A 14,614-nucleotide genomic window follows, 5' to 3' on the forward strand; every position below is an offset into this window, starting at 1 on the left:
GTTTTCCTCTTTTTTTTTGAAAGTAAGTTTTCTCTCCTATGAGGATACTGTGACTACTAGGCAGAATTATTTATTCAGTGGTTCTGATGACTTTTTTTGTGACAGTATTCCAAAAATTGGTTTGTTGCCAGGGGTTGCCCACGGCATTCAGAAGTTCCCAGGCCAGGGATTGAACCTCCGACACAGCTGTAACCAGAACCCCAGCATTGACACACCAGGGTGTTTAACCCATTGAGCCACAAGGGAACTCCCCAAAATTGTTCTAACACTTCTCATAAACCTGCTAAACTTAAGGGGTGCTGGGATTCATGCGGTTCACTAACTCATGGATCCATTTGTAACAATAATAAACAAAATTGAAATGTAAGTCCAAATAGTTCACATACACGGTTGACTAAAATTTAATAAGCTAAAGATTCCACTGATATAAGTAAGCATAAACACAGTTTACCCTATAGATCCCTTTTGTCCCTATCATAACCCAGTAAACTTTAAACAGGCAAAGATCACCGTAAAAGTCCTACACATAGTTCAATGTTCCCCATATTTCCTTATATCCCCTCCTGGAAGTACAGAGTCTTCAAGAAAAGGAGTGGAGGGAGATGGTCATTGGAATACACATTGAGACATACCTTTGAGGTTCACACTAGAAGAAAGCACAGATCAGTGAATTCAAAATTGAATATATGGCGTGCCCCCTTAGGCGTGAGAACATTCATAAAAACAGATATTTAAAAGTAACTAACTGAGGGAAGAAAAACATGGCTAAAAGGGCTGGTAGCTGAGTGGGGGTGGGGATGGGGCGGGGGACAGAGTCAGGGAGACAAACAGGATGCCAGGAGGTGAGAAATAAGGGTGGGGAGTAGTGGCCAATCTCAAGAGGAACTAACAAGGTCTGTTGCTTATAGTTACCCAGAAAACTTGAAGAACAATAACACAAACAAATGCAGCTGAAAGAAACGTGAGGGAAGCTGGATCCTCCTGGCAAAGACCGCACAGCGCCCCTGTATTAAGGGTGCTTGAGGAGGCGAAGGCATCTGCCCCCCTCACCCCTCCATTCGCATCCAGCACAACTGCTGACACTTCTGTTTCCCGTTGAATCAACAGATCCTGGCGAAAGACCACAGGGAGAGGGTGAGTGGACCTTGTGCTCCAGGAAGTATATTTCTATCTCTTGAGAAATAGGAACTTCGGCTCTAGGCAGTCCAGCGTGCTGGGTTTTCTGGGTTGGGGGTTTGGTTTTTGCTTTTTAACTTTTTCTCTTTGGAGTGGCTTTTAAGGTAAATGCATGCTATTTTGAAGAAGAATTTCAGTTCCAAGAACACACACAGGTCCAGCTCTTCAAGCAGCAGGTAAAAAGCCAAAGCATCAGGAGACGGTCGCCCCCTCTCCTGGGCCTCTCCTCCTAAGGTCCCTCCCTTGCCATCCTACCCCCGTCAAAACTCACAGACACAGGACCACACCTCCGGGTCCAGGGTGCTTTCAAGGGGCCACCTTGTCAAACTGAGCTTCAGGTCCTACATTTAATTACACGCAACATGCACATTACTTTCTTAGCTTTTCTTTTTTTTTTTTTAAATACACACTTCTTATTACAAAAGACATATGTGCTCACTAAAGAAAAAAAAACACAGAACAACACTGAAATGAAAAAAAAAAAATCACCCTCATACTTATCACTTGGATTCAACATTATTATGATTTTAATATCACCTGCTGTTAGCAAATCTTTCTGAATTACGAGGGCAGTGAACAATTCTCTACTGTTCATAGTGATCCAAATATAGGCTTTTTTTTTTTTTCTTCTAGACATATTAGCAAACTTCTAAAGCACTTGTGAGTGTAGACAGGCTTGCCAGGTTGGGAAGCAAAGAAATCAAAGCTGAAGTCTTCTTTCCCAGAAAAGTACCAGGAAAACTGGTGCAACTGGGCTCTTACACCGAGGGAGACATTTCATAGGTCACGCTTCAGGGTTTGGGTGCAAGCATGCAACACACTTGGAATGAGCAGAAAAAGGCAGGCGGCAGGGCCACTTCCCTAGAGTGTAATTCACACGCCATCTCTTTGCTGGCTTAGTTCCTGAAGCTGAGAGAGAGAGAGTAGAGCAAGAGATGGTATACATACACATACATGTATGTACATATATATTTGTGTTTCTCCCCATGGTACCAATACCCTAGCTGCTGCCTCCTGCTCTGCACTGTTGGAACTTTCTATGATCATTAATGTCATTGTGTTTAATTATATTATATAATTTCATTATATTTAATTATAATTACATGAGTTATATTTAATGTCATTTTATACACAGTCTTGCACCTCATTGGTTCAGAAACCTTCCATGGTTTCCCAATGTCCGCTGGGAAAAGCGGCAGCTCCTCGGCATTGCCTTTTCCCCCCAGCACGGCCTCAGCTGATGGTTCCTAGCCCGCCTTATGCCACTCCTGAGTGGTTCCAGCCCCCATTGGACCCTGGGCCCCAGGGACCTCTCCAGACTCCGAAATGCAGTGTGGAGCCCCCCTCCCTCCAGCAGGGATGTTCTAGAGCCTCCTCCATGAAGATTTGGGGGGGATTTCCTGACCGATGTGATTTCTTTTGCAAACCTATAAGCTCCCTGAAGATAAGGCCCAAACCACCCAAGAATGCTCACAGTTTTTGAATGAATCGATTTATGTATTTTTCCTTTTAACTCCCATATCATGGCTTTTTTCTAAATTTTACTCATCATATTCTGCACTGTGTAATCATTAAGCAAGTATGTATGTTTTCTCAAATCCCTTGAATGCAGGGATCATATACAAATTTCTTGCACCCCTATACCCACCCCAGACCTATAGTAAATGTTCAGCCAATATTTACCAGACTAACTTAAATCCAGGATCTAAATGTCAATACAGTTTCCATAATATAGAGGAGAGGGTTGGAAACAGAAAGTCAGTCTCATTCTAAAATAAGCTGAAAAATGGGAAGTAGTTTTTCTTACTTGGCAGGTCTCCGATTCTGACAGGAGAAAGCTAGTAGTCCCCAACTTAGAAATAAGCTACATTCTACATCTTCATATGTGTAGATCACTGATTTGGAAATTACAATTAATTTCTCTTTGAAATAATATTTTATTTTATTTTATTTAATATATTTTTTTTTATTTTCCCACTGTACAGCAAGGGGGTCAGGTTATCCTTACATGTATACATTACAATTACATTTTTCCCCCATGAAATAATATTTTAAATAATGCTTAAGATCCTGATATGTCCCCCAAAGTCAAATTGATCTCTTGATGAAGCAGAAATAGTATATTTGTAATAAAAAAGCAGAAAATAAAACTGACACATTTTACTAGTAAAATAACCAATAAAAACAACTAAATAAAAGTGATTGTTTTTAACTTGAATAATCATGATTCAAGGAAAGCAGAATTTAACTATAGAAAAAGGAGGATAGGAGCTCCTGCTGTGGCTCAGTGGTTAAGAACACAACATAGTGTCCATGAGAATGTGGGTTTGATTCCTGGCCTTGCTCAGTGGATTATGGATCTGGCATTACTATGGCTGTGATGTAGGCTGGCAGCTACAGCTCCAATTTGACCCGTAGCCTGGGAACTTCCATATGCCACAGGTACAGCCCTAAAAGGAATAAAAAGAAAGGTTATGATGGACTGTGATAATGTGAGAAAATAGAATGTATACATGTATGTGTAACTGGGTCACCATGCTGTACAGCAGGGAAAAAATCATATTGGGGAAACAATAAAAAAAAATTAATTCTGATTTTTTCCTGTTTAAGAATAAAAAAGAAAAGAAAAGGACATAGAGGATATATCTAATTATTCTCTCCTGGTTGCTCTCATTCACCAGTCCCTTGGGAAATGAAGATGTGGCCTGAGGACCTAGGTCTTACTCCTGATTCCCAAGTCTGGCCACAATTCTGAGTAATTTCAGGATCCACTTGGAACCATGTTTAATACCCCCATTCATTCTGATACTTTGTCTCCTCATTTTCAGGGACACTCTCTTACACCTTCTAGTCTCCCACTACCACAGACACACTATGAACCATGCAATCCCAGGGACTTCATCATCTTTAAATGTTAAACTCACATATCCCCACTCTCTGGCTACTCGCCTCCTAAACTTCTAGGTCATTCACCATGTTGTTTCCAACACATCTGCTCTTTGACTCATTTGAAATGCCCAGTTCACCAATTCTTTGGCCAGATCTCTAGAGTCTCCTTCTGTTTTAGCTCTCCAACTTAGATTCCAAAATCCAACATTTCCGCTGTTTTTGGGGGGTTTTTTTGTGGGTTTTTTTTTTTTTTTTTTTTTTTTTGCTTTTTCTGTTTGTTTGTTTGTTTGTTTGCTTTTTAGGGCAGCACTCATGGCATATGGAGGTTCCCAGGCTAGGGGTCGAATCGGAGCTACAGCTGCTGGTCTACACCAGAGCCACAGCAATGCCAGATCTGAGCCTCATCTGCAACCTACAGCACAGTTCATAGCAACACCAGATCCTCAACCCACTGAGCGAGGTCAGTGATCAAATCTGCAACCTCATGGTTCCTAGTCAGATTCATTTCCACTGAGCCACAATGGGAACTCCTCCACTGTTTTTCTACAACCATCCTTCAGTTGCACCAGTCTGCCAAACATAATCCAGGACAATTCCAATTATCCATGTTCACTAGAAATGCTGAGAGCTCCTGGGGTAGATGTGCAGGACACACATCCAGTTTGATCTTTATTAAAACTCTTGGACACCTAATTTAACCTCAATATTTCCTGGCCATCCTAAACTGGATAGTTTGATGGATGAATGGCTGGATGGCTAGATGGATAATACAGGTGAAAACTTCTAGAGATGCTAAAGAGAATCTCTATATTCTTTGTAATGTCCCTTAGTCTAACATTTCTTATTTTACTTCAAAATATATGCCTTTGCAATTCTGAGAAAGAACAAAGTTTGAGGCACCACAATTCTTGGCTTTAAACTGTATAACAAAACTATAGTAATTGAAACAGTATGGTACTAGCATAAAAACAGATACATAAAACAATAGAACAGAATTGAGCACCCAGAAATAAATCCACACATATATAGTCAAGTAATATTTGACAAAGGAGTCAAGAATAAACAGTTGTGAAATGATAGTCTTTTTAATAAAAATGATATTAGATCTCCACATGCAAAATAATAGACGGGACCCCCTATCTTACACCACTCACAACAAAAGTTAACTCTAAATGGATTAAAGACTAAAGTTCCTGCCATGGCACAGTGCATTAAGAATCCAAATGTAGCAGCTCAGGTTGCTGCAGAGGCATGGGTTCAATCCCCAGCCTGGTACAGTAGGTGAAATGATCCAGCATTGCCACGGCTGCAGCATAGGTCACAGCTGTGGCTTGGATTCAATCCCTGGTCCAGGAACTTTGTATGTCGTGGGTGTGGCCATAAAAATCAATGAGTGAATGAATGAATGAATGAATAAATAAATAAATAAATAAAGACAATGTAAAACATGAAACATGTAAAACTACTAGAAGAAAACATAAGGCAAAAGCTCCTTGACATTGGTCTTGGCAATACTTCTTGGCTATGATACCAAAAATACAAGGAACAAAAGAAAACATTAAGTGGGATTACATCAAACTAAAAAGCTTCTGCACAGCAAAGGAAACAATCATCAAACTGAAAAAGGAACCTATGGAAGGGGAGAAACTATTTGCAAACCATCTATTTGATAAAGGGTTAATATCTAAACTATATAAAGAACTCATATAACTTAATAGCAAAAACCAAAAACAAACAAAAAGTAATTTTTAAAATGGGCAAAGTACTTAAATAGACATTTTTCTAAAGAGAATATACCAATGGCCAACAAGTACATGAAAAGGCGCTCAACATCACTCATCATCAGGGAAATGCAAATCAAAACCACAATGAGCTATCATCTCACACCTGTTCTAAGGGCTATTAGCAAAGACACAAAATAACAAGTGTTGGTGAGGAGTGGAGGAAAAGGGAACACTTGTGTGCTTCCGGGAAGAATGTAAATTGATACAGCTGCTGTGGAAAACAGGGTGAAGTTTCCTCAAGAAACTAAAAATAGGAAAACCAAATTCTCCAACAATCTCATTTCTGAGTATTTATCCCAAGGAAATGAAATCATTATCTCAACAAGATATTGGTACTCCTGTATTCACTGCAGCAGTATTAATAATAAGCAAGATGTGGAAACAACCCAAGTGTCCATAATGAATGGGTAAAGAAAATGTCACACACACACACACACACACACACACACACACACACACACACCAGAGGAACAATATTCGGCCATTAAAAAAGAAGGAAATCCTGCCTTTTGCAACAACACGGACAGACTCAAAGGGTGTTATGCTAAGTGAAATAAGTCTGACAGAGAAAGACAAACGCTGTATGATCTCACATGTAAAATCTCAAAAAGTCAGACTCATAGAAACAGTGGAATGGTGGGTGCCTGGAGCTGGGAGAGGGAGAAAATGAGGAGGTGTTAGCAGAGAATACAAACTTCCAGCTATAAGATGAACAAGGTCTGGGGATCTGATGCACAGCATGATGTATGTAATAAACAAATTGTACTGCATACTTGAAAATTGTTAAGAGAAGATATTATATGTTATCACCACCACCAAAAGCCGGTGGGGGGGTGGGGTGGGGAGTAATTATATGAGGGGATGGAGGTGTTAACTAACTTTATTGTGGTTACCAGTTTGCAATATATATGTGTGTGTGTGTGTATCTAATCACATTGCACACCTTAAACTTAACATATGTTATAGATCAATAATATCTCAATAGAGCTGGGAGAAAACAAAAGGAGGAAAAAAACCATATGGTTTGTTTTCCTTTAGGGTAGATGTGTCTGTGTTGCTCATGATCTCACAAGCCCATGACAATTTCTGCTTTCATAACTCAGTCCATCATCACATAAGGTGGAGAAGCTTTCCTGGGGAAAGAATGGAAAAGCTCTGAAAGAGAATAGAAGAGGAAGAAAGAATCTCAAGAATATGAGTTTGTGTATCAGAAAGAGAGTGCCTGAGACTAACTCTGATAGAAGCCCTGAAAGACACAGTGGAGGTTTATAGTGGCCTGGGTCACCAGGCTCTGAATCAGTTGCAACATAGGGTCACTGTTTCACTGTCATCTATTAATCAACAAATACTTCTGGAGCACCTTATATTTGCCAGACACTGTTACAGGAGCTTGGGAAACAGGAGTGAAGGAGACAACGGCCCTGCTCTCATGAAACCCATGTTCTAAAGGGAGAGGGGAAAAAACAAAACAAAACAAAACAAGGACAACTAGACACTGAATGCGTAAGGGAGGGAGAGTTTAGACCATGTAGTCAAAGAAATAATCCCTAAAGAGGTAATCTTTGAGCTGAAAACTAATGGTGAAGAAAGAGCCACCTGTATGAAAATCTGAAACCCTGCTTTCCCCTCATGATTATAATAAGATGGCTGCCACAGCTTTCAAGCATCACACCCTCATATAACTTCCCAAGAAGGTCTGGGGGTTTTTACCCTTGAAAGAGTTTCCTTTTAGCAGGAATAAATATATTTCCCATAAGCACCAGCACACTTCCTTTCATGTCTCACTGACTGAGAGTAGAACCAGGAGGGGTATCTTTCCCTGAGCACATGCTGCCCCAAACCTACACCCAATTGGCTTGCTGTTCTCAAAACACAAGAGTGAAGCAACTACTTCGGGATCAAGCTTCAGATATTTCATTGACCCAGGATTTATGGATTTATCCAGCACCTAAGCTTGTGCCAGGCACTGTACTAATGTTAAAAGAAGAAAAAAAAAAGAAGACCTAGACACCATTTGCACCATCTCCCTCTATTGCTTAAAAACTCTTTCAAAGGTACGGTTCTTGGCCATTTCCCACCCTGAATGACTTTTAGCCTCAATGACTTCTTCTCAATTCATAGCTCACATGTATTCATGTTGCAAACATTCACTGAACAGCCTAGGCTATAGCAATATGATTTTGCTAAAAAGACAAGGTCCAGGGCCTCACAGAGTTTCTATTTCAGTGCCATAGAGAGCTAAACAGTCAATTACAAGAAAGAATAAAAAGTGTTAGAAGAGGTGACACCCGAGTCCCTTCAGAGAGCCAAGAAGGAGTACCTCCACTAGTCCAAAGGTGGGGTGAGGGATGGTGGCAAGAGAAGAGAAATTTTGTTGAAAATATCAGTAAAATCAACATGTAAAGAATTTAGGGACATGAGAGTGGAAATCAGGAGTGGGGGGGGGCAGGTGGGGAGGCTAGTCCACCTACAGAAATGAGCATGTGTTAAGGGCCAGAGGTGGGGAGATGAGCTGGAGGAAAGCAAAGGAGAGAAAGAAGCACAGGTTGCTGGAGAGACGAGCGGGAAGGGCGAAGAGGGAGAGATGGGTCTGTAATGATAGGTGGAGGCCAGGTCAACGCGTGCACTTTATCCTGCAAGGAGCCATTGAAGGGTTGGACATGTTTAGGTCTGCATTTTAGAAAAAAGGCATGCCTATCCTTTGTTCCAACCCCTTACCCACACTTCAGCCACACTAGGAAGACATGGTGGCCAGAGGCTGGACCAGGGTAGTGGCCAAGGAGTGAGGAATGACTGAAGGAGGTCCAACATTCAGTGAATGACAGGGCTGTGACCAGCGAGGAGGGGGAGGAGTTCCGGACGACCTCTAGGGACTGGTAGGGTTCAGGCATCTGGAGGAATGGTGGTGTCCTTTACTGGGTGGATTCATTTTTGTACAAGTTATGTTTGAGCTGCCTCGCGCAGGGCACAGAACACAATGTGTTCATTAAGGAAAATTTTTGATGACTTTTCTCCTCCCTCCCGCATCTTTCATATTAGGATCACTCTCTCCTTATCTTGAGTCACTTTTTTCAGACAGATGTACTTCCCTCTTTGCCTTTGGGTCCACACTCACATGGGCAACATAAAAAACATGGTCTATGGGCTTCAGGTTTTCACCACTTTGTGTCCCCGGAGCGAAGACTGTATTTTTTGAAGCCCTACTATGAACCAGGCACTGAAATGCAAAAACATGTCCATCAGTCATCACTAAATTTTTCTTTTTTCATTTTTTGGCCACAGCATACATATGTAATTCAAGTCTGGCCAGGGCTCGAATTGGAGCTACTGCTGCCTGCCTATGCCACAGTGCCATTGGATCAGAACTGCGTCTGCCAGATCCTTAACCCAATGAGCAAAGCCAGGGATTGAACCCAAATCCTCACAAATACAGCATTAGGTCCTTAACCCGCTGAGCCACAACAGAAACTCCGCTAATATTTCTTTCTAGCTAATGCAAATCTAAGGCATGCAATCAGACATTTAATGACGTCAGTGATCAATGAACAGCAAATTAGTAAAGGACACAAATCCAACTTTTCCCCTTACGCTTATCTTCTGCTGAAACAAACAAACGAAACCCTCATTCTTTTACATTTTAAACATTAATCTTATGGGACAGCATGATGGCATATGAAGGAACCAGTGTCAGTTCTGGGTGTTCTCCACGTGGGCTTTTAAGTATATGCATTTTTTACAATAAGCAATTTCACTTAGGTTAGTGAGGTTACCCATACTAATTTTATAATACTGTGTATCCGAATACACTGTATCTCTACGTTTTAAGTGGCCCCATGCCTGGATGAAGCATCAAAGTGAGAATGGTGAACTTGAAGAGTCTTTAAAACATCTTGAAGCAATAACAAGCCACAGACTGCAGCAGGGGCGTTTTTAAACATTACACAGGACGAAAACAATTGAACCAATTTGTCCTTTGTTCTTTTTATTGCATTCTTACATTAAAACTGTTTAAAAAGAAACTCAAAAAGCATTAAATCTGGTACCAAGCTCTACAAAGTCCTCCCAGGAGCCCGGTTTGCACAGAAAGTGAGTTTCCGCCGCCGCCAGGCTCCAGTGAAGCCCCCCCCCCCCCCCGCCCAGCCCGGCGCCACCCGCCCCGGGGACGCTTGTGCTCAGTCCCGGGGACGCGACACCAAAGGAAAGGCCGCCGCGCCAAGCCCTCAGCTCGCCCCGAGTTCTCCCTCCGGGCAGGAGGATCCGGACCCAAGTTTGCCAAGTTTTCCGACAGGCCCGGCTGAGCAAATGCCGCTGCGTCCGGCCGCCTTTTCGCTCCAGCTGCAGGCCCGGCCCGTGGGAAGTTTGTTCGCGGTGGGGTGGGGGGGGGGGGCGTTATCCCGGCCTTCAAAGAAAAGTCCCGGTAGGCGGTGCACCACCAGCCGGGCCGCACCCCCGTGGGGAAGACAACACGGGGGCCTCCGAGCCCCAAGGCACAAAGAAAGCGCTCTAGAGGATGGCGAATGACCTTGGAAACGCGGGACCATTTTAGGGTTGCAGTCCCCCAGCTGCCCTCCCTTTCCGCGCCGCTCTTTCTCTCCCGACGCCGCCCCGGCCCACCCGCCGCTTCCCCAGCGGTGCCTTTTTCAGCTTTTTCTTTAAGAGAGTTGTGTGCGCTGGGCCCAGGAGGGGCCGCGCTGGCCGCGGGGCCCAGCCCTTCCCGCCGCGCCCGGGGCCGCCCTTCCCGCCGGAGCTGGCTGATTGATGGCCCCGGCCGGCCCGGGTCTCCCGCCTCGGCTCGCCCGCGAGCCCGCCTGTGTGTTTTGGAAGCGGCGCAGCGGGCTGCAGCCCTGTGACGCCCGGAGCGGCCAGTGCCGCCCTTCCTTCCCCCCGGGCTCGGGCGGCGGCGCGGCGGCGGGTCCAGGCCGGGCGGGGCCGCGGGCTCCGGGGCGGAGGGCGACGGGAGGGGGTGCGGGCGGGGACTCCCAGGCGGGGGCTCCGGGGCGGGGGGCGGGGGCTCTGGGGCGGGGGCCGCGCCGCGTACGCCCAGCCCCACGGCCGCGCCGCGCCTCGCGGGACAGGTTGGGCCGGCGGGGCGGCGCCCGGCTCCGGGGAATAATGAGTGTCTGTCAGGCCGTCCCCGGGTGACTGGGCGGGGCGGGGCGGAGGCGGCGCAGGAGGAGGGGGTGGCGGGGGAAGGGCGCAGGGCGGGGTGCGTGTTTGCGCGAGTGACTCCGCCGACCCCTCCGGCGGCTGCCTCCACCCAAGTGGGTGGGGACCCGCCCAGCCCGGGCGGCCGCAGCGGCTCCCTCTCCCCTCCCTGACCCTCCCACCCCGGGTCCCAGCCTCTACTTACCCCGCCAGCCCCGGGAGGCTCGCAGAGCGAGCGGCGCCGGCGTCATGTGACTGCCCGGAGTTGGTGCCAGGAGCCAGAGGGGAGCCAGGAGCGGAGCCGCGCGGAGCCGGGGCCCGAGCCGGAGCGCAGCGCGAGCGCCCGCCGAGCTGTGCCGCGCCCGCCGCACGCGCGCCAGTCCCCGTCCCGGTCCCCTGCGGCCGCCAGAGCCAACGCCGCCAGGACTGGAGCGCTGACACCACTGCATCCGCGGGGCTCCAGGGAGCCCAGGTCTGGGCCTTTATTTCTCGCCTGCAGCGCTCAGCACCGCGCCTCGAAAAGTAAGTCCCCTCTCCCTCACCTTTCCTTCTCGCCCCGACTCCCGCTGCCCCTGTTTTCGGCTCGTCTGGTTTCCTTTTTTTGGGGGGAGGGGGGCGCGGTGAATGGGCTGGGGGTGCAGCGCGGAGGTGGGGGCTCCCGTGGGCTTGGGAAAGTGCAACAGCTCCTCGCAGCCGGGGGTGGGGTAGAGGAGGCGAGGCGGAGGGGCCCCCGGTGAAGCAGTGGAAAGTGTGGGATTGAGGAGAGCCACCGTGCGGATCGGCGGGTGCGGGGAGCGAGGCCGGTGGCGCCCGCCGCGGCCCCGGATAGGGCGCGGGCGGGGGCTCACCTGTGTGGTCCCCCGACCGCCGCCCGCGCGCTCTCTCGCGATTCCCTCCTAAGCCCCAGAAATCTCAGTGCTCTCCGCGTGTGGCAACGTTGTTTGGAAAAAGGTAGCACAGAGGCCGCGCGCTCCTGCTCCTCCCCCTTCTCCCCCATCTGGTCCCCCCCCCACCGCGCGCCCTCCCCCTCCCCGCCCTCCGCCTGCGCCCCCCGCCGCCCCCCTCTGCCGACGGGGCGCGCTGCCGCTCACCAGCGGCGGGAGCAAACTTGGAGCAGGCCCTCTGGGAAGAAACTTGGGGCGATTGAGAGTGGAGGCAGCATCGCATTCTCGGTCCTGGAGCCCGGGAGCTGCCAGGGCGTCTGGATCCCCGGGGGCAGGAGAAAGAGCTGGCCAGGTTTGGAGAGACCTCCTCCGGGGCACGGAGAGAACCTGCCGCAGTGTCTGGAGCGAGGATTGCAGCGTGGCTGGAGGCGGAGAACGCCTTAGGCAACTGCCTGCAGCGTTAGGGACCCGATCCGGTGGGGACCGAGGGACGGACCTCTGGACCCGAACCTTTGGGACCTAGCCTTTCTCGGAAGGGCTTTCTTGGAGATGGCAGACAATACCTGGAATTGTCATAACGACTTCTTTGGCAGATAAAAGGGAACACTCGATTCTGCTTTAAATTTTACAGCAGTATACAAAAATATTAGATAAAGAATATGCGCATGGGACTTTTATTTTTCTAAGTCAGGTTAAACGGAAACTGGTAATTGCTCACCTTCTTGTATTTCACTAAAATAAACATTTTACAAACTCAGAATACATCTTTCCATTAATGTCACCCAAGACACTAAATATATTGATTCTCACAAGAGTCTGGTATATGGAGAAAAGTATGGAGTGGTATTATGACTTCATTTTAATTTAGTATCTCTAATTATTAAGCAAAATTAATTGGGGGCATAGGGTAGTTGTTCCTTACAGGTTATTCTACAGAACAATTTTGTGCTGTCTTTTTCTGAGTGCTTTATGTATGCATTTGTGGAGTATTTTTGTTGAGAAATCCATGAGTGATCCACCTAGCACAGGAGAAGGCTTGCTTTTAGGGAAAACCCAATCTGATAACATTAACAGCTCCAAAATTTTGTGAGTTCATAGTATTTTTAAAACAAAGAGTGGTTGAAAGAGTTTTTTCCTGGCTCCAAGCATGGAGTATGGGAGTTGACCTTATTCTGTTAACAGAATCCTGAAATGAGATGTTTGATTAATTTAAGCTCCCTAGAGAAGCTGATATCTCAATTTCTACAGTCTGTGGGGTTAGCTGCAGAACTGTTAGAAGAAAACAGTCTAATGTACTGTGGGTGAGTTCAGTGAAGATAGTCTTCAAGAAGCATTCTGCTTGCATGAAGTCATGAGAGTGCAAGTATAAAAATCCTAAAGTGAGAATAACAAAGAAAAGTAGCTGCTTAGACCACAGAACCTTGTTACATGTAAAACATGGCAACATAGCTTTGGATAAAGCTATTGTTTTTTTTCACTGCAAAGTTTCTAAATTAAAACCCAGTCTTCTGGTTGCTATGGACACAGTGATGCCTTTTTTTTTCTTTCTTTCTTTCTTTCTTTCTTTCTTTTTTTTTTTTTTTTTTTTTTTTTTTTTTTTTTTTTTTTTTACCTGTAGTTAGTGTTTATACACAGATTCTTAAATCTCTTGCTAATGGAAACCTGAGTTCAGCAGTTCTGGCTAACACAATAAAAGAGAAATAGTGGGAAAAGGACAATGAGTGGATTTTGCTACCTTAAAAATATCTAAAGGAAAGTAGACCTTTTAAGATGTCTTATAAATGTTGATAGTCTATTGTACAGATTGCATAATAATTTTGGATTAAATGAAATATCAGGAACAGAATCACATTCTCATAAGGTGGATTTCTGTAGACGTGTGTACATGGAGAACAGATGTGCAGCTGTCTGCACTTGAGGGAGATAGTGGAAATTTAGGGTGACTCTAGATGTTCCACACCTTTTGTCTTAGAATTTAGTTCTGTAGAGTTGGTCCCGCTTCAGTTGTGTGGGGTGACCCCAGTGTCATCTGAATTCTCAGCAGCAGTGTTCTCTCTTCATTTGCCTCTTGATGCTCTGAGGCTGAACAGTCGTCTTTACCCTAACCCAGAATTTCTCGCTGGTGGCTGAAGACCAACCATTGGGATGGGGGAGAAAGAAAAGAAAAATTGGCAGGAGGCTGGTGTTAATTAGGAAGGTCTCTGCTGCTTGACTATGATAAAATCACATGTTCACTTATGTTTACTGTATGTGGAAGCTCCTATTTGTAAATAGGGCAGGTCCCCTGTATAAAGCTGGTGTGATTATTCACACCCATAGAACAAACACCTCCACCCCCCTGTTGTTGTCTTAAAAAACTCCAGCTGCTCATGAATATAGGGTCAGGGAGGGCCGGCTAAATGTTTCTCTGTGCTTTCTCTCCAGCACAGCCAGCAGAGCTGTTTCCTGTTCTTTGTTTCAAGGCTGGGGTTTGCGTCATACATTCCAAGTGGCATATGTGTGCTCTTTCCTGTTTCAGGCTGTTTTCTGGTAGATCAGTAGCCCAGACCAGGCCATGGTCCCTGCCCCTCAACTCCCTGTCCCCACCCAGGGAGTTATCATGTCTCTACACACTTGTGATTGCTTAAGATGCCTGTGTTATGTCATAATGAGAAGTCAGTTAACCTTTTTACATACACCCTTTTTTTCCAGTGTGTTTATATGGGTGAATAAATACTTTTACCTCTTTAAGTTTAT

At 45.9% G+C, this 14,614-nt stretch overlaps 1 protein-coding gene and 1 long non-coding RNA gene across 2 annotated transcripts in view; one reads left to right on the forward strand and one right to left on the reverse strand.

Moving 5' to 3' along the window:
* Window positions 1–11,674, reverse strand: part of LOC100510918 (uncharacterized) — a 187,783-nt gene extending 176,109 nt beyond the window's left edge. The window contains 1 exon segment of the long non-coding RNA NR_045041.1: window positions 11,200–11,674. This is a non-coding gene — a long non-coding RNA (uncharacterized LOC100510918).
* KLF3 (Kruppel like factor 3) overlaps window positions 11,223–14,614 on the forward strand; it is a 36,004-nt gene continuing 32,612 nt past the window's right edge. Inside the window, 1 exon segment of the mRNA NM_001134352.2 lies at window positions 11,223–11,516. The gene's annotated coding sequence lies outside the window, so the exon portion shown is untranslated.

Source organism: Sus scrofa, chromosome 8 (assembly GCF_000003025.6).
Source record: "Sus scrofa isolate TJ Tabasco breed Duroc chromosome 8, Sscrofa11.1, whole genome shotgun sequence".
NCBI lineage: Eukaryota > Metazoa > Chordata > Mammalia > Artiodactyla > Suidae > Sus > Sus scrofa.